Source organism: Heterodontus francisci, unplaced genomic scaffold, assembly GCF_036365525.1.
Source record: "Heterodontus francisci isolate sHetFra1 unplaced genomic scaffold, sHetFra1.hap1 HAP1_SCAFFOLD_1239, whole genome shotgun sequence".
NCBI lineage: Eukaryota > Metazoa > Chordata > Chondrichthyes > Heterodontiformes > Heterodontidae > Heterodontus > Heterodontus francisci.
The window spans coordinates 66,969-92,107 of NW_027142275.1; the positions used below are offsets into that span (position 1 = coordinate 66,969).

Genomic DNA, 25,139 nt, shown 5'->3' on the forward strand with positions numbered 1-25,139 from the left:
ATGTAACCAGTAGAGTTGATGAGGGGGAGCCAGTAGATGTGGTTTATTTGGACTTTCAGAAGGCTTTCGACAAAGTCCCACATAAGAGATTAGCGTGTAAAATTAAAGCACAAGGGATTGGGGGTAGTGTATTGCGATGGATAGAAAAGTGGTTGGCAGACAAGGAAACAGAGTAGGGATAAACGGGTCTTTTTCCGAATGGCAGGCAGTGACTAGTGGGGTACCGCCGGGTTCGGTGCTAGGACCCCAGCTATTCACAATATATATTAATGATTTAGATGAGGGAACTAAATGTAATATCTCCAAATTTGCAGATGACACAAAACTGGGTGGAAGGGTGAGTTGTGAGGAGGATGCAGAGAGGCTTCAGGGTGATTTGGACAAATTGAGTGAGTGGGCAAATGCATGGCAGATGCAGTATCATGTGGATAAATGTGAAGTTATCCACTTTGGTAGAAAAAACAGGAAGGCAGATTATTATCTGAACGGCTAAAAACTGAGAGAGGGGAATATGCAGTGAGACCTGGGTGTTCTCGTACACCAATCGTTGAAGGTGAGCATGCAGGTGCAACAGGTGGTAAAAACGGCAAATGGTATGTTGGCCTTCATAGCGAGAGGATTCGAGTACAGGAGCAGGGATACCTTGCTGCAATTATACAGGGCCTTGGTGAGGCCACACCTGAATATTGTGTGCAGTTTTGGTCTCCTTATCTGAAGAAGGATGTTCTTGCTATGGAGGGAATGCAGTGAAGGTTTACCAGACTGATCCCTGGGATGGCGGGACTGACGTATGAGGAGAGATTGAGTCGGTTAGGATTATATTCGCTGGAGTTCAGAAGAATGAGGGGGGATCTCATAGAAACCTATAAAATTCTAACAGGATTTGACAGGGTAGATGCAGGAAGGATGTTTCCGATGGTGGGGGAGTCCAGAACTAGGGGTCATAGTCTAAGGATACGGGATAAACCTTTCCGGACTGAGATGAGGATAAATTTCTTTACCCAGAGAGTGGTGAGCCTGTGGAATTCACTACCACAGAAAGCAGTTGAGGCCAAAACATTGCATGTTTTCAAGAAGGAGTTAGATATAGCTCTTGGGGTGAAAGGGATCAAAGGATATGGGGGGAAAGTGGGAACAGGCTACTGAGTTGGATGATCAGCCATGATCATAATGAATGGTGGAGCAAGCTCGAAGGGCCGAATGGCCTACTCCTGCTCCTATTGTCTATGTTTCTATGTTTCTATGTCTACTCTGTCAAACTCCTTCATAATCTTGTTTGTTTCAATGAGATCACCACTCGTTCTTTGAAACGCCAGAGAGTGTAGACCCAATTTACTCAGCCTCTCATCATAGGACAAAACCTCTCATCCCAAGAACTAATCAAGTGAACCTTCACTTTATCACCTCCAAGGCAAATATATCCTTCCTGAGATGCACTGAGTGCTGCTGAAGGGCACAGAGTCTGAAGAAGGGAGTTTGGTAAGTGAATGGATTTGAAGGGTTAATCTCTCTAAAGTTGAGTTTTTGTTTTGTTTTCATTCAGCAATTAACTAAAATTACTGTTTAAGTTGAGAGAACAAAGAACAGTGCAGCACAGGAACAGGCCATTCGGCCCTCCAAGCCTGCGCCGATCTTGATGCCTGCCTAAACTAAAACCTTCTGCACTTCCGAGGCCCGTATCCCTCTATTCCCTACCTATTCATGTATTTGTCAAGATGTCTCTTAAACGTCGCTATCGTATCTGCTTCCACCACCTCCCCCGGCAACAAGTTCCAGGCACTCACCACCCTCTGTGTAAAAAACCTGCCTCGCACATCCCCTCTAAATTTTGCCCCTCGCACCTTAAACCTATGTCCCCTAGAAACTGACTCTTCCACCCTGGGAAAAAGCTTCTGACTATCCACTCTGTCCATGCCGCTTATAACTTTGTAAACCTCTATCATGTCGCCTCTCCACCTCCGTCGTTCCAGTGAAAACAATCCGAGTTTATCCAACCTCTCTTCATAGCTAATGCACTCCAGACCAGGCAACATCCTGGTAAACCTCCTCTGTACCCTCTCCAAAGCCTCCACGTCCTTCTGGTAGTGTGGCGACCAGAATTGCACGCAATATTCTAAGTGTGGCCTAACTAAGGTTCTGTACAGCTGCAGCATGACTTGCCAATTTTTATACTCTATGCCCCGACCGATGAAGGCAAGCATGCCGTATGCCTTCTTGACTACCTTATCCACCTGCTTTGCCACTTTCAGTGACCTGTGGACCTGTACGCCCAGATCTCTCTGCCTGTCAATACTCCGAAGGGTTCTGCCACTTACTGTATACTTCCCACCTGCATTAGACCTTCCAAAATGCATTACCTCACATTTGTCCGGATTAAACTCCATCTGCCATTTCTCCGCCCAAGTCTCCAACCGATCTATATCCTGCTGTATCCTCTGACAATCCTCATCACTATCCGCAACTCCACCAACCTTTGTGTCGTCCGCAAACTTACTAATCAGCCCAGCTACATTTTCCTCCAAATCATTTATATATACTACAAAGAGCAAAGGTCCCAGCACTGATCCCTGCGGAACACCACTAGTCACATCCCTCCATTCAGAAAAGCACCCTTCCACTGCTACCCTCTGTCTTCTATGACAGATCCAGTTCTGTATCCATCTTGCCAGCTCACCTCTGATCCCGTGTGACTTCACCTTTTGTACCAGTCTGCCATGAGGGACCTTGTCAAAGGATTTACTGAAGTCCATATAGATAACATCCACTGCCCTTCCTTCATCAATCATCTTCGTCACTTCCTCAAAAAACTCAATCAAGTTAGTGAGACACGACCTCCCCTTCACAAAACCATGCTGCCTCTCGCTAATAAGTTCGTTTGTTTCCAAATGGGAGTAAATCCTGTCCCAAAGAATCCTCTCTAATAATTTCCCTACCACTGACGTAAGGCTCACCGGCCTATAATTTCCTGGATTATCCTTGCTACCCTTCTTAAACAAAGGAACAACATTGGCTATTCTCCAGTCCTCTGGGACCTCACCTGTAGCCAATGAGGATGCAAAGATTTCTGTCAAGGCCCCAGCAATTTCTTCCCTTGCCTCCCTCAGTATTCTGGGGTAGATCCCGTCAGGCCCTGGGGACTTATCTACCTTAATGCTTTGCAAGACACCCAACACCTCCTCCTTTTTGATAATGAGATGACTGAGACTATCTACACTCCCTTCCCTAGGCTCATCGTCCACCAATTCCTTCTCTTTGGTGAATACTGATGCAAAGTACTCATTTAGCACCTCACCCATTTCCTCTGGCTCCACGCATGGATTCCCTTCTCTGTCCTTGAGTGGGCCAACCCGTTCCCTAGTTACCCTCTTGCTCTTTATATATGTATAAAAAGCCTTGGGATTTTCCTTAATCCTGTTTACCAGTGGCTTTTCATGACCCCTTTTAGCCCTCCTGACTCCTTGCTTAAGTTCCTTCCTACTGTCTTTATATTCCTCAAGGGATTCGTCTGTTCCTAGCCTTCCAGCCCTTACGAATGCTTCCTTTTTCTTTTTGACGAGGCTCACAATATCCCGCGTTATCCAAGGTTCCCAAAATTTGCCAGACTTATCCTTCTTCCTCACAGGAACATGCTGGTCCTGGATTCTAATCAACTGACGTTTGAAAGACTCCTACATGTCAGATGTTGATTTACCCTCAAACAGCCGCCCCCAATCTAAATTCTTCAGTTCCTGCCTAATATTGTGATAATTTGCCTTCCCCCAATTTAGCACCTTCACCTGAGGACTACTCTTATCCTTATCCACACGTACCTTAAAACTTATGGAATTATGGTCACTGTTCCCGAAATGCTCCCCTACTGAAACTTCGACCACCTGGCCGGGCTCATTCCCCAATACCAGGTCCAGTATGGCCCCATCCCTCGTTGGACTATCTACAAATTGTTTCAAGAAGCTCTCCTGGATGCTCCTTACAAATTCTACCCCATCTAAGCCCCTAGTACTAAGTGAGTCCCAGTCAATCTTGGGGAAGTTAAAATCACCCACCACCACAACCCTGTTACCTTTACATCTTTCCAAAGTCTGTCTACATATCTGCTCCTCTACCTCCCGCTGGCTGTTGGGAGGCCTGTAGTAAACCCCCAACATCGTGACTGAACCCTTCCTATTCCTGAGCTCCACCCATATTGCCTCGCTGCATGACCCCTCCGAGGTGTCCTCCCGCAGTACAGCTGTGATATTCTCCTTAACCAGTAATGCAACTCCCCCACCCCTTTTACAACCCCTCTATCCCACCTGAAGCTTCTAAATCCTGCAACATTTAGCCGCCAATCCTGTCCTTCCCTCAACCAAGTCTCTGTAATAGCAACAACATCATAGTTCCAAGTACTAATCCAAGCTTTAAGTTCATCTGCCTTACCTGTTATACTTCTCGCATTGAAACAAATGCATTTCAGACCACCAGTCCCGCTGTGCTCAGCAATATCTCCCTGCCTGCTCTTCCTCTTAGTCTTACTGGCCTTATTTACTAGTTCCCCCTCATTTATTTCACTTGCTGTCCTACTGCTCTGGTTCCCACCCCCCTGCCACACTAGTTTAAACCCTCCCGAGTGACGCTAGCAAACCTCGCAGCCAGGATATTTGTGCCCCTCCAGTTTCGATGCAACCCGTCCTTCTTGTACAGGTCCCAATGGTCCAGATATCTGAAACCCTCCCTTCTACACCAGCTGTTCAGCCACGTGTTTAGTTGCACTATCTTACTATTTCTAGCCTCACTGGCATGCAGCACAGGGAGTAATCCGAGATTACAACCCTAGAGGTCCTGTCTTTTAACTTTCTACCTAACTCCCTAAACTCCCTAAAGGCAAGTTAGGTTTCTTACAGTTTTAAATGGGTATACAAGCTCTCAGAGTAGCTGTAGCCAGTTAATTAGGTAGCTAGCTTAAACTGGTTTCTGAGTTCTAGCAAAGATGAGACATCATTGTTTTCAGAGAGTATAAATTCAGGGGAGTCGCAGTGCTGCTTGTCTGCATTGAGTGCTGCTGGAGGGCACAGAGTGTGAAGAAGGGAGTTTGGTAAGTGAGGGAGTTCATTAAGGAGGGGAACTATACTTTACTTAAGAAAAAATTAATTTCATTAAATTAACACAATATAGATGGCAGGACTGGTGATGTGTTGTGGGTGCAATATGTGGGAGCCCCTGGATGCCACGGCAATCCATGGCAACCATGTCTGTAGTAAGTGTCTGCAACTTGAGGAGCTTTGGCTCAGAGTCACTGAGCTGGAGGCCAAGCTGCAGACACTTTGATGCATCAGGGAGGGGGAAAGTTACCGAGACACTTTGTTCCAGAAGACACACTCCTTTGGATAGGGTTGTCTGTTTTGGTCAGTGGTCAGGGAGAGGAGGGTGTGACTGCGAGTCAGGCAGGTCAGGGGATCGAGAAGGTGTGAGGAGCCTCAGTCCTTGCAATTGAGCAACAAGTTCAAGGTTCTCGCAGCTTATATGGACAAGAGCAAGGGCTGTAGTGTGGATGAGCAACCTGACCATGGCACCATGGTACAGGAAGCTGTTCAAGTGGGGGGAGCAAAAAGGAATGAAGTGGTAGTAGGGGGCAGTATAGTTAGGGGGGGATTGACTCTGTTCTTTGCAGCAAAGAGTGAGAGTCCAGACGGCTGTATTGCCTGCCCGGTGCCAGGGTTCAGGACATCTGCTCAGGGCTGGAGAGGAACTTACAGTGGGAGGGGGAGGATCTAGTTGTCATGGTCCATGTAGGTAGCAATGACATAGGCAGGACAAGGAAAGAGGTTCTGCATAGTCAGTATGAGGAACTAGGCACCAAATTAAGAAGCAGAACCACAAAGGTAATAATCTCTGGATTATTACCTGAGCCATGTGCAAATTGGAGGAGGGCAAATAAGATTAGAGAAATAAATGTGTGAATCAAAGACTGTGGTAGAAGTGGGTTCCAGTTCATGGGGCACTGGCACCAGTACTGGGGAAAGTGGGGGCTGTACCATTGGGACAGTCTACACCTGAACCGTGCTGGGACCGGTGTTCTAGTGAGTCACATAACTAGGGAAGTAGAGAGGCTTTTAAACTAAATAGTGGGGGCAAGGGATCAAATTTGGGAAGATGTGGTAAATCAAACAGTAGAGGCAAGGCAAGAGAGAAAGGTAATAATATGGGAAATGATAAACAGACTGTGACAGGAAGGGACAGTGATTATAAATCTAAGAGTAAATAAGCCGACAGGGCTAGAGGTTCCAAAAATAAGGACAAAACTAAAGGCTCTGTATCTGAATGCAAGTAGCATTCGAAACAAAACAGATGAACTGAGAGCACAAATAGAAATAAATAAGTATGATCAAATGAAGCAATCAAAAGGGAATTAGACAGTTATATGAAAAGGAAGAATGTGCAGGGTAATGGGGAGTTGCTCTTTCAGAGAGCCAGTACAGACACGATGGGCCATATGGCCTCCTTCTGCACTGTAACAATTCTGTGATTCTGTGATCTGATAGGCATCACAGAGACATGGCTGCAGGATAGCATAGATTGGGACCTGAATATTGAAGGGTGTATGACATTTAGGAAGGACAGGAAGCTAGGAAAAGGTGGAGGGGTAGCTCTGTTAATTAATGATGGTATTAGTGCAATAGAGAGGGATGACCCAAGTTCAGGAAATCAGGATGTAGAAGCAGTTTGGGTAGAGATGAGAAATGATAAAGACAAGTAGTCACTTGTGGGAGTGGTGTACAGGCCACCTAACATTAACCACACTGTGGGATGGGGTATAAAGGAAGAAATAATGGGAGCTTGTCAGAAAGGCACCTTGGTAATCATGGGGGATTTTAATCTACAGAGACTGGAAACGTCAGATGGGCAAAGGTAGCCGAGATGAGGAGTTCACAGAATGTTTTCAGGATAGTTTCTTAGAACAGCACATTCTGGAGCCAACCAGAGAGCAGGCTTTACTAGACCTGGTATTGTGCAATGAGATAGGATTAATTAATGACCTCATAGTGAAGGTGCTCCTCGGCAGCACCGATCATAATATGATTGAATTTTACATTCAGTTTGAGGGAGAGAAGAGTGGGTCTAAGACTAGTATTTTAAATTTAAATAAAGGCAATATGAGGGCATGAAAGCAGAGCTAGCTGGAGTGAACTGGCAAATCAGGTTAAGGGATAGGTCAATAGAGATGCAGTGACAGACATTTAAGAGGATATTTCAGAATACACAGAATAGTTACATTCCAACGAGAAAGAAAAATTCCAATGGTGGGACTCACTATCCCACGTGATTAACTAAAAAAGTTAAGATAGTATCAAACTAAAGAAAAAGCAGGTAATTGCGCAAAGATGGGTGGCAGGTCAGAAGATTGGAGAGAATATAAAAAGCAGCAAAGATTGACTAAAAGATTAATAAGGAGGGAAAAGTAGAGCACGAGAGAAAGCTAGCTAGAAATATAAAGACAGATAGTAAGAGTTTCTCTTGATATTTAATAAAAAAGAGTTAACAAAGTGAGCATTGGTCGTATAGAGTCATAGAGTTATACAGCACAAAAACAGGCCCTTCAGCCAACCGTGTCTGTGCCGGCCATCACGCACCTAACCGTTTCAAGTGCTCATCTAAATACTTCTTAAATGTTGTTAGGGTTCCTGCCTCTACCACCTCTTCAGGCAGTGTGTTCCAGATTCCAACCACCCTCTGGGTGAAAAAAGTTTCCTCAAATCCCCTCTAAACCTTGAGTCTGGTGAATTAATAAGGGAAAATAAAGAGATGCAGATGAATTGAACAGGTATTTTGCATTGGTCTTCATCTTAGAGGATACAAGTAACATCCCAGAAAAAGCTGTAAATCAGGAAATGGAAGGGAGGGAGGAACTCAAGAAAATTACAATCACCAGGGAAGTGGTATTGAGCAAATTGTTGGAGCTGTGGGCTGACAAGTCCCCGGGTCCTGATGGACTTCATTCTGGGGTGTTAAAAGAAGTGGCTACTGAGATAGTTGATGTGTTGCTTTCAATTTTCCAAAATTTCCTAGATTTGGGGAAGGTCCCATTAGATTGGAAAATAGCGAATGTAACTCCTTTGTTCAAAAGGGAGGGAGACAGAAACCAGGAAACTACAGGCAAAATGTTAGAAGCTATTATTAAAGACATTATAGGAGGACACACAGAACAATTCAAGGTAATCAGACAGAGTCAACATGGTTTTGTGAAAGGGAAATCATGTATAACCAATTTATTGGAGTTCTTTGAAGAAGTAACAGGTGGATGTACTGTACTTAGATTTTCAGAAGGCATTTGATAAGGTGCCACATCAAAGGTTATTGCAGAAAATAAAAGCTCATGGTGTAGGGGGTAACATTTTGGCATGGATAGAAGATTGGCGAGCTAACAGGAAACAGAGAGTAGGCATAAATGGGTCATTTTGTAATGAGTGGTGTATCACAGGGATCAGTGCTGGGGCCTCAACTTTTTACAATTTATATAAATGACTTTAATGACAGGACCGAAGGTACGGTTGCTAAATTTGCTGATGACACAAAGATAGGTAGGAAAGTAACTTGTGAAGAGGACATAAGGAGGCTACAAAGGGATATGGATAGGTTAAGTGAGTGGGCAAAGACCTGGCAAATGGAGTATAATGTGGGAAAATGTGAAATTGTCCATTTTGGCAACAAGAATAAAAAAGCATATTATCTAAATGGTGAGACTGCAGAGCTCTGAGATGCAGAGGGATCTGGGTGTCCTAGTGCATGAATCGCAAAAGGTTAGTATGCAGGTACAGCAAGTAATTAGGGAAGCTAATAGAATGTTATGATTTATTGCAAGGGGAATTGAAGATAAAAGTAGGGAGGCTATGCTTCAGCTATAAAGGGAATTAGTGAGACCACATCTAGAGTACTGTATACAGTATTGGTCTCCTAAGGATAGAAATGCACCAGAAGCAGTTCAGAGAAGGTTTACTAGACTAATAGCTGGAATGGGCAGGTTGTCTTATGAGGAAAGGTTGGACAGGCTAGGCTTGTATCCGCTGGAATTTAGAAGAGTAAGAGGCGATTTGATTGAAACATATAAGATCCTGAGGGGTCTTGACAGGGTGGATGTGGAAAGGATGTTTCCCCTTGTGGGAGAATCTAGAACTAGGGGTCACTGTTTAAAAATAAGGGGTCGCCCATTTAAGACAGAGATGAGGAGACATTTTTTCTCTCAGAGGGTCGTGATTCTTTGGAATTCTCTTCCTCAAAAGGCAATGGAAGCAGAGTCTGAATATTTTTAAGGAAGATTTGATAGATTTTTGATAAGCAAGGGGGTGGAAGGTTATTTGGGGGTAAGCGGGAATGTGGAGTTGAGGTTACAATCAGATCAGCCATGATCTTATTGAATGGCGGAGCAGGCTCGAGGGGCCGAGTGGTCTACTCCTGCTCCTTATTCGTATATTGGATATGGAGATCAAAACTGCACACTGTACTCCAGGTGTGGTCTCACCAAATTATACAATTGTGGCCAGACTTCCTTATTTTTGACCCCAATCCCCTTGCAATAAAGGCCAACAATACCCCCCTGCACATTCCTGCCACTGGGGAAGTTTCCCAGGGGCAGGTGAGGATCTGGATCAGCTGCTTGCACCACGAAGGTGGGCAGCCGATTAAGATGATTAAGGGCCCAATTAGGGGCGATTCTTCAGCCTCACTGGCGTTTTTCCGCTGGCGAAGTGGAGGACACCAACTCAATGGAGGCAGTCTCCCCATGGCAGCTGAAGGGCCATCTGAGCTGGAGGCTCCATTTCCCAATGACGGGGCAGACCCGCAGCCCAAAACTAGTCCTCGGGAGGGGTTTCCCCTCCACTCCGAAGGTCCTTAACGACTTTGATTCTCAGTTTTGAATTTCATGAACGCCTCCAAGGGCACCTCTATGTTGAGACACTCGCAATCCTGACCTAACTCAGCAACACCCACTTCAGGTGGGGCCACAGAGGCTCCAGACCTGGTGTCCCTCTGATTGGGCATGCAGCATTGAGAGCCTACCCACCATCTTTAATAGGATGCCAAATACAGAGACGGACTATTAGGAGGCTGGGAAGATTGTGTCGGTGAGCCTGCTTCTGGCAAGTGTGGGTGTGAGACCCCCATTTGGTCCCGATGTCGGGGTTCTGAAGCCTGTGGTCAAATGCAACCTTTGTGTCCTCCTCACAGCTTACATTCCCATCTAGCTTTGTATCATCAGCAAACTTAAATACATTACTCTCGGTCTTTTCGTCTAAATTATTAATATAGATTGTAAATAGCTGAGGCCCCAGCACTGATCCTTGCGGCACTCCACTAGTCACAGCCTGTTCACTGGAAAATGCCCTGGTTAAAATGCCCTCTCTGCTTCCTGTCCATTATCCAATCCTCCATCCCCCATTACCCCCAACTCCATTATTTTGCGTATGAGCCTTTAGTGTGGCATCTTATCAAATGCCTTTTAGAAATTCAAGTATTCTACATCTACTTGTTCCCCTTTCTCTACCCTACACGTTAGATCTTCAAAACACTCTAATAAATTTGTCAAACAGGATCTCCCTTTAGTAAAACCATGCTGACTTTGTCTGATCAGACAATTATTTTCTAAGTGCATTGTTAAGACTTCCTGAATAACAGATTCCAGCATTTTCCCAACGACTGATGTCAGGCTAACTGGTCTTTAGCTCCTTGTTTTCTCTCTCCCTCCTTTCTTGAATAGCAGTATTACATTTGCTAATTTCCAATCTGCTGAGACTGTTCTAGAATCTAGCAAAGTCAGGAAATTCATAACCGAAACATCCACAATCCCTGCAGCTACCTTTTTTAGATGTAGGTCATCGGGTCCTGGGGATTTGTTGGCTTTTAGTCCCTTCATTTTCTCCAATACTTTTTCTCTGCTGATATTAATTACCACAAATTCCTCACTCTTATTTACTCCTTGGTTACCCTCTATTTCGAATATGGAACTTGTGTCTTCTACTGTGAAGACAGACACAAAATATTTGTTCAATGTCTTTGCCATTTCCTCATTCCCCATGATGATTTCTCCTGCCTCCATCTCAAAGGGACAAACATTTACTTTAGCTACTCTCCTTTTTATATACTTGTAAAAGCCCTGACAATCTGTTTTTATATTCCTGGCTAGTTTACTCTTGTATTCTATTTTTTCCCTTTTTGGTGGCCATTTGCTGGTTTGTAAAACTCAACTAATCCTTGGGCTTACTAGTATTCTTTCCAACAGTATATGCCTTTTAAAAAATCTAATACCATCCTTAACTTCCCTCGTAAAGACGCTATATAAATAGAAGTTGTTGTTTGTTGTTGTGGCTTACAAGGGAAGTCAAGGATGGTATTTTTTTTCAAAGAAAAAACAACAACTTCTATTTATATAGTGCCTTTAATGTAATAAATTACCCCAAGGCACTTCGCAGGAGCATTATAAAACAAAATATGACACTGAGCCACAAAAGGAGATATTAGGTCAGATGACCAAAAGCTTGGTCAAAGAAGTAGGTTTTAAGGAGTGTCTTAAAGGAGGAAAATGAGGTGCAGAGGTTTAGGGAGGGTATTCCAGAGCTTGGGGTCCAGGCAACCTAAAACACAGCCACCAATGGTGGAGCGATTAAAATCGAGGATGCTCAAGAGGCCAAAGTTATAAGAGCGCAGACATCTGAGGCTGGAGGAGATTACAGAGATAGGGAGGGGCGAGGCCATGGAGGGATTGAAAGCAAGGGTGAGAATTTTAAAATCAAGATATTGCCTGCCCAGGAGCCACTGTAGGTCAGTGAGCACAAGGGTGACAGGTGAACAGGACTCGGTGTGAGCTAAGACACAGGCATCAGAGATTTGAACGATCTCAGGTTTACATAGGGTGTAATGTGGGAGACCAGCTAGGAGTGTATTGGAATAGTCAAGTCTGGAGGTAACAAAGGCATGAATGAGGATGATGCTTTGGAGATGGAAATAGGCGGTCTTGGTGGTGATGCAAATATGAGGTTGGAAGCTCATCTCAGGATCAAATGTGACACCAAGGTAGCGAACAGACTGGCTTAATCTCAGACTGTCACCAGGGACAGCGATGGAGTCAGTAGGTAGGAAACAGCATTTTGGAGTGACAGATCTTTCGTGCTGAGTACTTGCTTTGTAATGGAATGTATTTTTGTTGAACATTTTGAATTGTTTCTTTAAATCTTACCCACTGTTTATTTAACCCTATGCCTTTTTAGTTTATTTACCCTATCAACCTTAGCCAGCTCTCCCCCATGTCCATACCTATGTAATTGGCTTTAAGTATAAGATTCTTGTTAAGGACTGGAATATGTTGCTGTCAAACTTAACATGGAATTCACAGAATCACAGAATTGTTACAGCCGATAAGGAGGCCATTTAGCCCATCGTATCTGCACCAACTCTCTGAATGAGCAATTTGTCTAATGCCATTCCCCCGTCTTCTCCCTGTAACCCTGCACAGTCTTCCACATAATTCAATTGTATTACAATCACTTTTTTCCCAGAAGATCTTTCACTATTAAATTACTAATTAAATCTGTCTCATTGCAGAATACAAAATTTAAAGTAGCTTTGTCCCTAGTAAGTTCTACAAAGTATTGTTCAAGGAAGCTGTCGTGAAAGTATTCGACAAATTCATCTTTCAGACTGCCTTTGTCTATATGATTTGTCCAGTCTATATGAAGATTAAAGCCCCCCCCACGATTATTACATTGTCTTTTTTTTTCATTTGTGGAATATGAGCATTACTGGCCAGGCCAGCATTTATTGCCCATCCCCAATCGCCCTTGAGAAGGTGGTAGTGAGCTGCCTTCTTGAACTGCTGCAGTCCATGTGGGGTAGGTACACCCACAGTGCTGTTCGGAAGGGAGTTCCAGGATTTTGACCCAACGACAGTGAAGGAATGGCGATATAGTTCCAAGTCAGGATGGTGTGTGACTTGGAGGGGAACTTGCAGGTGATAGTGTTCCCATGCGTCTGCTGCCCTTGTCCTAGGAGGAAGAGGTTGCGGGTTTGGAAGGTGCTGTTGAAGGTGTCTTGGTGTGGTGCGTTGCTGCAGTGCATCTTGTAGCTGGTACACACTGTTACCACTGTGCGTCAATGGTGGTGGGAGTGAATGTTTAAGATAGTGGATGGGGTGCCAATCAAGCGGGCTGCTTTGTCCTGGATGGTGTCGAGCTTCTTGAGTGTTGTTGGAGCTGCACCCATCCAGGAAAGTGGACAGTATTCTGTCACACTCCTGACTTGTGCCTTGTAGATGGTGGACAGGCTTTGGGGAGTCAGGAGGTGAGTTACTCACCACAGGATTCCTAGCCTCTGACCTGCTCTTGTAGCCACGGTATTTATGTGGCCGGTCTAGTTCAGTTTCAGGTCAACGATCCCCCGTTGATACATATGAACATATAAACTAGGAACAGGAGTAGGCTATGTGTCCGCTCGAGCCTGCTCCGCCATTCTATAAGATCATGGCTGATCTGTTTGTGGACCCAACTCCACTTTCTCGCGTACCCCCAATCCCCTCTGACTCCTTTATAGTGGGGGATTCAGCAATTGAATATCAAGGGGAGATGGTTAGATTCTCTCTTATTGGAGATGGGCATTGCCTGGCACTTGTGTGGCATGAATGTTACTTGCCACTTATCAGCCCAAGCCTGAATGTTGTCCGAGTCTTGCTGCATATGGACGTGGACTGCTTCAGTATCTGAGGAGTTGCGAATGGTGCTGAACATTGTACAATCATCAGCGATCATCCCCACTTCTGACCTTATGATGGAGGGAAGGTCATTGATGAAGCAGCTGAAGATGGTTGGGCCCAGGACACTACCCTGAGGAACTCCTGCAGTGATGTCCTGGGGTTGAGATGATTGGCCTCCAACAACCACAACCATCTTCCTTTGTGCTAGGTATTGACACCAACCAGCGGAGAGTTTTCTCCCTGATTCCCATTGACTCCAGTTTTGCTAGGTCTCCCTGATTTCACACTTAGTCAAATGCTGACTTGATGTCAAGGGCAGTCACTCTCACCTCACCTCTGAAATTTAGTTCTTCTGTCTGTATTTGGACCAAGGCTGTAACAAGAGGGACTGTGGAGGGAGTGAATATTGAGGGTAGTAGATGGGGTGTCGATCAAGCGGGCTGCTTTGTCCTGGATGGTGTCGAGCTTCTTCAGTGTTGTCGGAGATGTACCCATCCAGGCAAGTGGAGAGTATTCCATCACACTCCCGACTTGTGCCTTGTAGATGGTGGACAGGCTTTGGGGAGTCAGGAGGTGAGTTACTCGCCTCAGGATTCCTAGCCTCTGACCTGCTCTTGTAGCCACGGTATTTATGTGGCTGGTCCAGATCAGTTACAAGCTTTGTTACAAGCTCCAATTATTTCTTGCTGAATGATCTGTTCAACAATATAACCATTGTTAGGGGGCCCAGAAACTACATCTACCAGTGTTTTCTGACCCTTGTTATTCCTAATCTCCACTCAGAAGCTGGAATTTTCCCAACATTGACTGGGATTCACTTAGTGTTAGAGGTCTAGATGGAGCAGAATTTGTAAGGAGCATCCAGGAGGGTTTTCTAGAGCAGTATGTAAATAGTCCAACTCGGGAAGGGGCCATACTGGACCTGGTGTTGGGGAATGAGCCTGGCCAGGTGTTTGAAGTTTCAGTAGGGGACTACTTTTGGAATAGTGATCACAATTCCGTAAGTTTTAGAATACTCATGGACAAAGACAAGAGTGGTCCTAAAGGAAGAGTGCTAAATTGGGGGAAGGCCAACTATACCAAAATTCGGCAGGAGCTGGGGAATGTAGATTGGGAGCAGCTGTTTGAAGGTAAATCCATATTTGATAAGTGGGAAGCTTTTAAAGAGAGGTTGATTAGCGTGCAGGAGAGACATGTTCCTGTGAAAATGAGGGAACCATGGATGACAGGTGAAATTGTGAGACTAGCTAAGAGGAAAAAGGAAGCATACATAAGGTCTAGGAGGCTGAAGAAAGACGAAGCTTTGAAAGAATATCGGGAATGTAGGACCAATCTGAAACGAGGAATTAAGAGGGCTAAAAGGGGTCATGAAATATCTTGAGCAAACATGGTTAAGGAAAATCCCAAAGCCTTTTATTCATATATAAGGAGCAAGAGGGTAACTAGAGAAAGGATTGGCCCACTCAAGGACAAAGGAGGAAAGTTATGCGTGGAGTCAGAGAAAATGGGTGAGATTCTAAACGAGTACTTTGCATCGGTATTCACCGAGGAGAGGGACATGACGGATGTTGAGGTTAGGGACAGATGTTTGATTACTCTAGGTCAAGTCGGCATAAGGAGGGAGGAAGTGTTGGGTATTCTAAAGGGCATTAAGGTGGACAAGTCCCCAGGTCCGGATGGGATCTATCCCAGGTTACTGAGGGAAGCGAGAGAGGAAATAGCTGGGGCCTTAACAGATATCTTTGCAGCATCCTTAAACACGGGTGAGGTCCCGGAGGACTGGAGAATTGCTAATGTTGTCCCCTTGTTTAAGAAGGGTAGCAGGGATAATCCAGGTAATTATAGACCGGTGAGCCTGACGTCAGTGGTAGGGAAGCTGCTGGAGAAGATACTGAGGGATAGGATCTATTCCTATTTGGAAGAAAATGGGCTCATCAGTGATAGGCAACATGGTTTTGTGCAGGGAAGGTCATGTCTTACCAACTTAATAGAATTCTTTGAGGAAGTGACAAAGTTGATTGATGAGGGAAGGGCTGTAGATGTCATATACATGGACTTCAGTAAGGCGTTTGATAAGGTTCCCCATGGTAGGCTGATGGAGAAAGTGAAGTCGCATGGGGTCCAGGGTGTACTAGCTAGATGGATAAAGAACTGGCTGGGCAACAGGAGACAGAGAGTAGTAGTGGAAGGGAGTTTCTCAAAATGGAGACGTGTGACCAGTGGTGTTCCACAGGGATCCGTGCTGGGACCACTGTTGTTTGTGATATACATAAATGATTTGGAGGAAAGTATAGGTGGACTGATTAGCAAGTTTGCAGATGCCACTAAGATTGGCGGAGTAGCAGATAGTGAAGGGGACTGTCAGAGAATACAGCAGAATATAGATAGATTGGAGAGTTGGGCAGAGAAATGGCAGATGTAGTTCAATCAGGGCAAATGCGAGGTGATGCATTTTGGAAGATCCAATTCAAGAGTGAACTATACAGTAAATGGAAAAGTCCTGGGGAAAATTGATGTACAGAGAGATTTGGGTGTTCAGGTCCATTGTTCCCTGAAGGTGGCAACGCAGGTCAATAGAGTGGTCAAGAAGGCATACGGCATGCTTTCCTTCATCGGACGGGGTATTGAGTACAAGAGTTGGCAGGTCATGTTACAGTTGTATAGGACTTTGGTTCGGCCACATTTGGAATACTGCGTGCAGTTCTGGTCGCCACATTACCAAAAGGATGTAGATGCTTTGGAGAGGGTGCAGAGGAGGTTCACCAGGATGTTGCCTGGTATGGAGGGCGCTAGCTATGAAGAGAGGTTGAGTAGATTAGGATTATTTTCATTACAAAGACGGAGGTTGAGGGGGGACCTGATTGAGGTGTACAAAATCATGAGGTATAGACAGGGTGGATAGCAAGAAGCTTTTTCCCAGAGTGGGGGATTCAATTACTAGAGGACACGAGTTCAAAGTGAGAGGGGAAAGGTTTAGGGGGGGATATGCGTGGAAAGTTCTTTACACAGAGGGTGGTGGGTGCCTGGAACGTGTTGCCAGCGGAGGTGGTAGACGCGGGCACGATAGCGTCTTTTATGATGTATCTAGACTGATACATGAATGGGCAGGAAGCAAAGAGATACAGACCCTTAGAAAATAGGCGACATGTTTAGATAGAGGATTTGGATCGGCGCAGGCTTGGAGGGCCGAAGGGCCTGTTCCTGTGCTGTAATTTTCTTTGTTCTTTGTTCTTTGTTCAATCTGCTTCCAAAGCGGCGGTGCGAACGCGCGGGATTCGCTTTGCGGAGCCGCCATGCTATTTAGTGCAGCGTCTCATTTACATAATGTGGAGGGGTGGGCACTCCATCCAGTGGGCGCTCCATCCAGTGGGCGCTCCATCCAGTGGGCGCTCCATCCATGGCAATAGCGTCCAGCGCCACTGCACAGGTGCCATTCATTTTTAAAGGGCTTCCAGCCTTTACAGTTAATTTACATGTTTAAGGGAACAGTCACTATAAATTTATTTTTAAAAATGTAATAAATGATTAAAACCCCTCTCTCACCCCCCACCAATGATTAAAGACTTTGATTGCCCTCTCCCCACCCCCCAAATAAACTTATCTTCCAATCCCAACCTTCCCTCCCGAACTTTATTTCCTTATTCCCTTTCATCTTCAACCCCTTCCCATCATCCCCTCCACCAATTGCAAGAGTTTTTCCTGCCCTCCGACCCTGAAAATTTAACTCCTCCCTTCTCCGGAACGGAGATCCGAAGATGTGGGAGTTCCGGCAAGCGGCTAGAATATTGGAGCGGGACGGCTGTCGTGACAAGATAAGTATTAATTCAAAACAAGAACAAAGAACAGTACAGCACAGGAACAGGCCATTCGGCCCTCCAAGCCTGCGCCAATCTTGATGCCTGCCTAAACTAAAACCCTCTATTCCCATCCTATTCATGTATTTGTCAAGATGTCTCTTAAACGTCATTATCGTACCTGCTTCCACCACCTCCCCCGGCAACAAGTTCCAGGCACTCACCTCCCTCTGTGTAAAAAACTTACCTCGCACATCCCCTCGAAACTTTGCCCCTCGCACCTTAAACCTATGTCCCCTAGTAACTGACTCTTCCACCCTGGGAAAAAGCTTCTGACTATCCACTCTGTCCATGCCGCTTATAACTTTGTAAACCTCTATCATGTCGCCCCTCCACCTCCGTCTTTCCGGTGAAAACAATCCGAGTTTATCCGACCTCTCCTCATAGCTAATACCCTCCAGACCAGGCAACATCCTGGTAAACCTCCTCTGTACCCTCTCCAAAGCCTCCACGTCCTTCTGGTAGTGTGGTGACCAGAATTGCACACAATATTCTAAGTGTGGCCGAACTAAGGTTCTGTACAGCTGCAGCATGACTTGCCAATTTTTATACTCTATGCCCCGACCGATGAAGGCAAGCATGCCGTATGCCTTCTTGACTACCTTATCCACCTGCGTTTTAGATTCCCCAGCATGTGGAAACATTTTTCAGCATCTACCCTGTCAAGCCCCTTAAGAATTTGAGAGGTTTCAATGATATCACCTGTCATTCTTCTGAACTCCAGGGAATATAACAACCCCAGCTTCTCCACATAACTGAAGTTCTTCATCCCTGGTATAATTCCAGTAAATCTCCTCTGCACCCTCTCCAAAGCCTTGACACTCTTCCTAGAGTGTGGTGAACAGAATTGTTTTTATTCATTCAGGGGATGTGGGCGTCGCTGGCCAGGCCAGCATTTATTGCCATCCCTAATTGCCCTTGAGAAGGTGGTGGTGAGCTGCCTTCTTGAACTGCTGCAGTCCATGTGGGGTAGGTACACCCACAGTGCTGTTAGGAAGGGAGTTCCAGGATTTTGACCCAGCGACAGTGAAGGAACGGCGATATAGTTCCAAGTGAATGGAACACAATACTCCAGCTGGGGCCTAACCAGTGATTGATAAAGATTTACTAGAACTGCCATGCTTTTGTTCCTCTAATAATAAAACCAAAGATCAGGTCTGCTTTTTAACAGCCTCCTGTCCTGCCGTCTTCAAAGATTTGTGTAAGTAAACCCCCAGGCTCCCTGTCCCTGCAGTAAACCCCCAGGCTCCCTGTCCCTGCAGTAATCCCCCAGGCTCCCTGTCCCTACAGTAAACCCCCAGGCTCCCTGTCCCTGCAGTAATCCCCAGGCTCCCTGTCCCTGCAGTAATCCCCCAGGCTCCCTGTCCCTGCAGTAATCCCCCAGGCTCCCTATCCCTGCAGTAAACCCCCAGGCTCCTGTCCCTGCAGTAATCCCCCAGGGCTCCCTGTCCCTGCAGTAATCCCCCAGGCTCCCTGTCCCTGCAGTGAACCCCCAGGCTCCCTGTCCCTGCAGTAATCCCCCAGGCTCCCTATCCCTGCAGTAAACCCCCAGGCTCCCTGTCCCTGCAGTAAACCCCCAGGCTCCCTGTCCCTGCAGTAATCCCCCAGGCTCCCTGTCCCTGCAGTAAACCCCCAGGCTCCTGACCCTGCAGTAATCCCCCAGGGCTCCCTGTCCCTGCAGTAATCCCCCAGGCTCCCTGTCCCTGCAGTAAACCCCCAGGCTCCTGACCCTGCAGTAATCCCCCAGGGCTCCCTGTCCCTGCAGTAATCCCCCAGGCTCCCTGTCCCTGCAGTGAACCCCCAGGCTCTCTGTCCCTGCAGTAAACCCCCAGGCTCCCTGTCCCTGCAGTAAACGCCCAGGCTCCCTGTCCCTGCAGTAAACCCCCAGGCTCCCTGTCCCTGCAGTAATCCCCCAGGCTCCCTGTCCCTGCAGTAAACCCCCAGGCTCCTGACCCTGCAGTAATCCCCCAGGGCTCCCTGTCCCTGCAGTTATCCCCCAGGCTCCCTGTCCCTGCAGTAAACCCCCAGGCTCCTGACCCTGCAGTAATCCCCCAGGGCTCCCCGTCCCTGCAGTAATCCCCCAGGCTCCCTGTCCCTGCAGTGAACCCCCAGGCTCCCTGTCCCTGCACCCGCTTTAGAATTGCACCCTTTATTTTAAATTGCCTCTCCTCAATCTTCCTACCAAAATGTATCACTTCATACTTCTGTGTATTAAATTTCATCTGCCATGTGTCTGCCCACTTCACCAGTCTGTCTGTGTTCACCTGAAGTCATGGAGATTGAATTACAGCAACAACTTGTATATTTAAATAGCACCTTTAGTGTAACAAAACATAATAAAATATTCCAAGGTGCTTTATAAGATTTAGTTTAGAGATACAGCACTGAAACAGGCCCTTCGGCCCACCGAGTCTGTGCCGACCATCAACCACCCCTTTATACTAATCCTACACTAATTCCATATTCCTACCACATCCTCACCTGTTCCTATATTTCCCGAACACCGACCTATACTAGGGGCAATTTATAATGGCCAATTTACCTATCAACCCGCAAGTCTTTGGCTGTGGGTGGAAACCCACACAGACACAGGGAGAACTTGCAAACTCCACACAGACAGTACCGAGAATTAAACCCAGGTGACTGGAGCTGTGAGGCTGCAGTGCTAACCACTGCGCCACTGTGCTTATACAGCAACATTTGACACTGAGCTACATAGGCAATATAATGCAGATGGCAGAGACAGGCGGAGAGGTTTATTACCAGAAACAGGTGGAGAGGTTTCGGACCAGGGACAGGCGGAGCGGCATAGGGGGGGAATTCCAGAGCTTAACCCCCAGACATCTGAAGGCAGGGTCACCAATGGTGGAGTCATTTAAGTCGGGGGTGCTCAGGAGGCCAGAATTGGAGGAATGCAGATCTATTGGAGGGTTGTGGCACAGCAGGAGATTACAGAGATAGGAAGGGGCAAAGTCACAGAGAGATTTGAAAACAAGGATGAGAATTTTAAAATTTAAGACCTCTGCGTCTGTGTCCAGTTATCCCTCGCCCTTTAACCCCACTTCACATAAAGGCTCTGACTGCTCTTGGCTCCCTCATGAGGAATGCCACAGGAGATCGACTAATTAATTCCAAAAAGAAAAAGACTTGCATTTATGTAGCGCCTTTCATCAGATCAGGACGTTCCAACGTGTTTTACAGCCAATGAACACTTTTCAGGTGTAGTCACTGTTTTAATGTAGGAAAACACCACCTCAATTATGGCACAACAAGATCCCACAAACAGCAAAGTTGTAATGAGTAATTGATCTGTTTTAGTGATGTTGGCCTGGTGAGAGGTGAGAACTCTGCTGCTCTTTCAAATAGTACAGTGGCATCTTTTACATCCACCTGAGGAGGCAAAGGGAGCCTCAGTGTAACGTCTCATACAAAAGATGGGAGCTCCGACAGTGCGGCACTCCCTCATACTGACCCTCCGACAGTGCAGCACTCCCTCATAGTGACCCTCCGACAGTGCAGCACTCCCTCATAGTGATCCAACGACAGTGCAGCACTATCTCATAGTGACCCTCCGACAGTGCAACACTCCCTCATAGTGATCCAACGACAGTGCAACACTCCCTCATAGTGACCCTCCGACAGTGCAGCACTCCCTCATAGTGACCCTCCGACAGTGCAGCACTCCCTCATAGTGACCCAACGACAGTGCAGCACTCCCTCATACTGACCCTCCGACAGTGCAGCACTCCCTCATAGTGACCCTCCGACAATGCAGCACTCCCTCATACAGACCGTCCGACAGTGCAGCACTCCCTCATAGTGATCCAACGACAGTGCAGCACTCCCTCATAGTGACCCTCCGACAGTGCAGCACTCCCTCAGTACTGACCCCCCGACAGTGCAGCACTCCCTCATAGTGATCCAACGACAGTGCAGCACTCCCTCATACTGACCCTCCGACAGTGCAGCACTCCCTCATAAAGACCCTCCGACAGTGCAGCACTCCCTCATACTGACCCTCCGACAGTGCAGCACTCCCTCATTCTGACCCTCCGACAGTGCAGCACTCCCTCATACTGACCCTCTCACAGTGCAGCACTCCCTTATACTGACCCTCTGACAGTGCAGCACTCCCTCATACTGATCCTCCGACAGTGCAGCACTCCCTCATACAGACCCTCTAACAGTGCAGCACTCCCTCATACTGACCCTCCGACAGTGCAGCACTCCCTCATGCAGACCCTCCGACAGTGCAGCACTCCCTCATACTGACCCTCCGACAGTGCAGCACTCCCTCATACTGACCCTCCGACAGTGCAGCACTCCCTCATACTGACCCTCTGACAGTGCAGCACTCCCTCATACAGACCCTCCAACAGTGCAGCACTTCCTCATACTGACCCTCCGACAGTGCAGAACTCCCTCAGTACCGACCCTCCGACAGTGAAGCACTCCCTCATACTGATCCTCCGACAGTGCAGCACTCCCTCATACTGATCCTCCGACAGTGCAGCACTCCCTCATACTGACCATCCGACAGTGCAGCACTCCCTCATACTGAATCTCCGACAGTGGAAACCTCCCTCAGTACCGACCCTCCGACAGTGCAGCACTCCCTCATACTGATCCTCCGACAGTGCAGCACTCCCTCATACTGACCCTCCGACAGTGCAGCACTCCCTCATACAGACCCTCCGACAGTGCAGCACTCCCTCATACTGACCCTCCAACAGTGCAGCACTCCCTCATACAGACCCTCCGACAGTGCAGCACTCCCTCATACTGACCCTCCGACAGTGCAGCACTCCCTCAGTACTGACCCTCCGACAGTGCAGCACTCCCTCATACTGACCCTCCGACAGTGCAGCACTCCCTCATAATGATCCTCCGACAGTGCAGCACTCCCTCATACTGACCCTCTGACAGCGCAGCACTCCCTCAGTACTGACCCTCTGACAGTGCAGCACTCCCTCATACTGACCCTCTGACAGTACAGCACTCCCTCAGTACTGACCCTCTGACAGTGCAGCAATCCCTCATACTGACCCTCCGACAGTGCAGCACTCCCTCATACTGACCCTCTGACAGTACAGCACTCCCTCAGTACTGACCCTCTGACAGTGCAGCAATCCCTCATACTGACCCTCCGACAGTGCAGCACTCCCTCATACTGACCCTCTGACAGTGCAGCGCTCTCTCAGTACTGACCCTCCAACAGTGCAGCACTCCCTCAGTACTGCTCCTCTGACAGTGCAGCACTCCCTCATACTGACCCTCTGACAGTACAGCACTCCCTCAGTACTGACCCTCTGACAGTGCAGCAATCCCTCATACTGACCCTCCGACAGTGCAGCACTCCCTCATACTGACCCTCTGACAGTACAGCACTCCCTCAGTACTGACCCTCTGACAGTGCAGCAATCCCTCATACTGACCCTCCGACAGTGCAGCACTCCCTCATACTGACCCTCTGACAGTGCAGCGCTCTCTCAGTACTGACCCTCCAACAGTGCAGCACTCCCTCAGTACTGCTCCTCTGACAGTGCAGCGCTCTCTCAGTACTGACCCTCGAACTGTGCAGCACTCCCTCTGTACTGTCCATCTGATAGTGCAGCACTCCCTCTGTACTGTGCCTCTGACAGTGCAGCACTCCATCCGTACTGCCCCTGACAGTCCAGCACTCCCTCTCACTGCCCCTCTGACAGTGCAGCACTCCCTTATATGATTTAGATTAGAGATACAGCACTGAAACAGGCCCTTCGGCCCACTGAGTCTGTGCCGAACATCAACCACCCATTTATACTAATCCCATATTCCTACCAAACATCCCCACCTGTCCCTATATTTCCCTACCACCTACCTATACTAGTGACAATCTATAATGGCCAATTTACCTATCAACCTGCAAGTCTTTTGGCTTGTGGAAGGAAACCGGAGCACCCGGAGAAAACCCACGCAGACACAGGGACAACTTGCAAACACCACACAGGCAGTACCCGGAATCGAACCCGGGTCCCTGGAGCTGTGAGGCTGTGAGGCTGCGGTGCTAACCACTGCACCACCCATATTGCCCCACCGACAGTGCAGCACTCCCTCAGTATTGAATCTCGGACAGTGCAGCACTCCCTCAGTTCTGCCTCTCCGACAGTGCAGCCCTCCCTCAGTACTGACCCTCTGACAGTGCAGCACTTCCTCAGTACTGTCCCTCTGACAGTGCGGCATTCCCTCTGTACTGTCCCTCTGACAGTGCGGCATTCCCTCTGTACTGTGCCTCTGACAGTGCAGCGCTCCCTCAGTACTGACCCTCTGACAATGCAGCAGTCCCTCATACTGACCCTCCGACTGTGCAGCACTCCCTCATACTGACCCTCCGACAGTGCAGCACTCCCTCAGTACTGTCCATCTGACAGTGCAGCACTCCCTCTGTACTGCCCTCTGACAGTGCAGCACTCCCTCATACTGTCCCTCCGACAGTGCAGCACTCCCTCAGTCCTGCATCTCTGACAGTGCAGCACTCCCTCAGTACTGCATCTCTGACAATGCAGCACTCCCTCCGTCCTGACCCTCCGACTGTGCAGCACTCCCTCATACTGACTCTCCGACAGTGCAGCACTCCCTCTGTACTGCCCTCTGACAGTGCAGCACTCCCTCATACTGACCCTCCGACAGTGCAGCGCTCCCTCATACTGAACGTCCGACAGTGCAGCACTCCCTCATACTGACCCTCCAACAGTGCAGCACCCCCTCATACTGCCTCTCTGACAGTGCAGCCCTTCCTCTGTACTGCTCCTGACAGTGCAGCGCTCCCTCAGTATTGCCTCTCCAACAGAGCAGCACTCCCTCAATATAGCGCCGAAGAGTAGGCCTGGATTCTTGTGCTGAAATGTTGTAGTTTCATGAACCAATGAGAACCAACTGTAAATTGTATTTTTGTGCACTTGGGTGTTATTGTCAACGGCCAGTATACACAGCATGTTAAGTTATTTTTACTTCTGTATTCCGTATGTTAAAATGGAGTAGGGATATCACTCCACCAGGATAGCTACTTGAAGAGGTCTGATCATATGGCCCAGAAGCCACCCTTTTCAACCTGCCTGGATGTGAAACAGGTACAAGTTGAAGGAACAGCTCATTCAAAGACACAGCTGCCTAGATGCTGCATCTCAGTTCTCTGAGGCCTTCCTGCAAGGAAGTAAAGAAGCCACAGTCTGCAAAACAGCAAGAAATTCTGTTCCCTGCCAGTTTTCTCTTCATCAAGACGGTTGACGTCAGACACTCAGCTACCTCAACATATCTTCGAAAGTGCAAGAAGAAGAAAATGTAAGAGGAGGTTTAATCAACTCCTACCCTCACTCGGCTTTTCCAGTCAGTTAACTCCAGTTTTTGGACTTTCTGTTTATTAAAAAAAAACTGATTCTAGTTTCAAGTGAAACCACCATTAGTTTGCAGTTAAGTTATTTTCCATTTAGTAAATGTCCTTACCCTTTCTATGCTTTTACCTTTCCTTGTACATTTTTGAGGATGCGTTGTGAACTTAACCCCGTCCTGAGTTTAAGAGTGTGTGTTAAAAA

At 47.3% G+C, this 25,139-nt stretch overlaps 1 protein-coding gene across 1 annotated transcript in view; it reads left to right on the forward strand.

Annotated features, from left to right (window-relative positions):
* Positions 1–24,650, forward strand: part of LOC137366896 (cytoglobin-2-like) — a 76,938-nt gene extending 52,288 nt beyond the window's left edge. Inside the window, exon 4 of the transcript XR_010973619.1 lies at positions 24,589–24,650. The gene's annotated coding sequence lies outside the window, so the exon portion shown is untranslated. The remainder of the gene's footprint in view (positions 1–24,588) is intronic.
* The last annotated feature ends 489 nt before the right edge of the window (positions 24,651–25,139 follow it).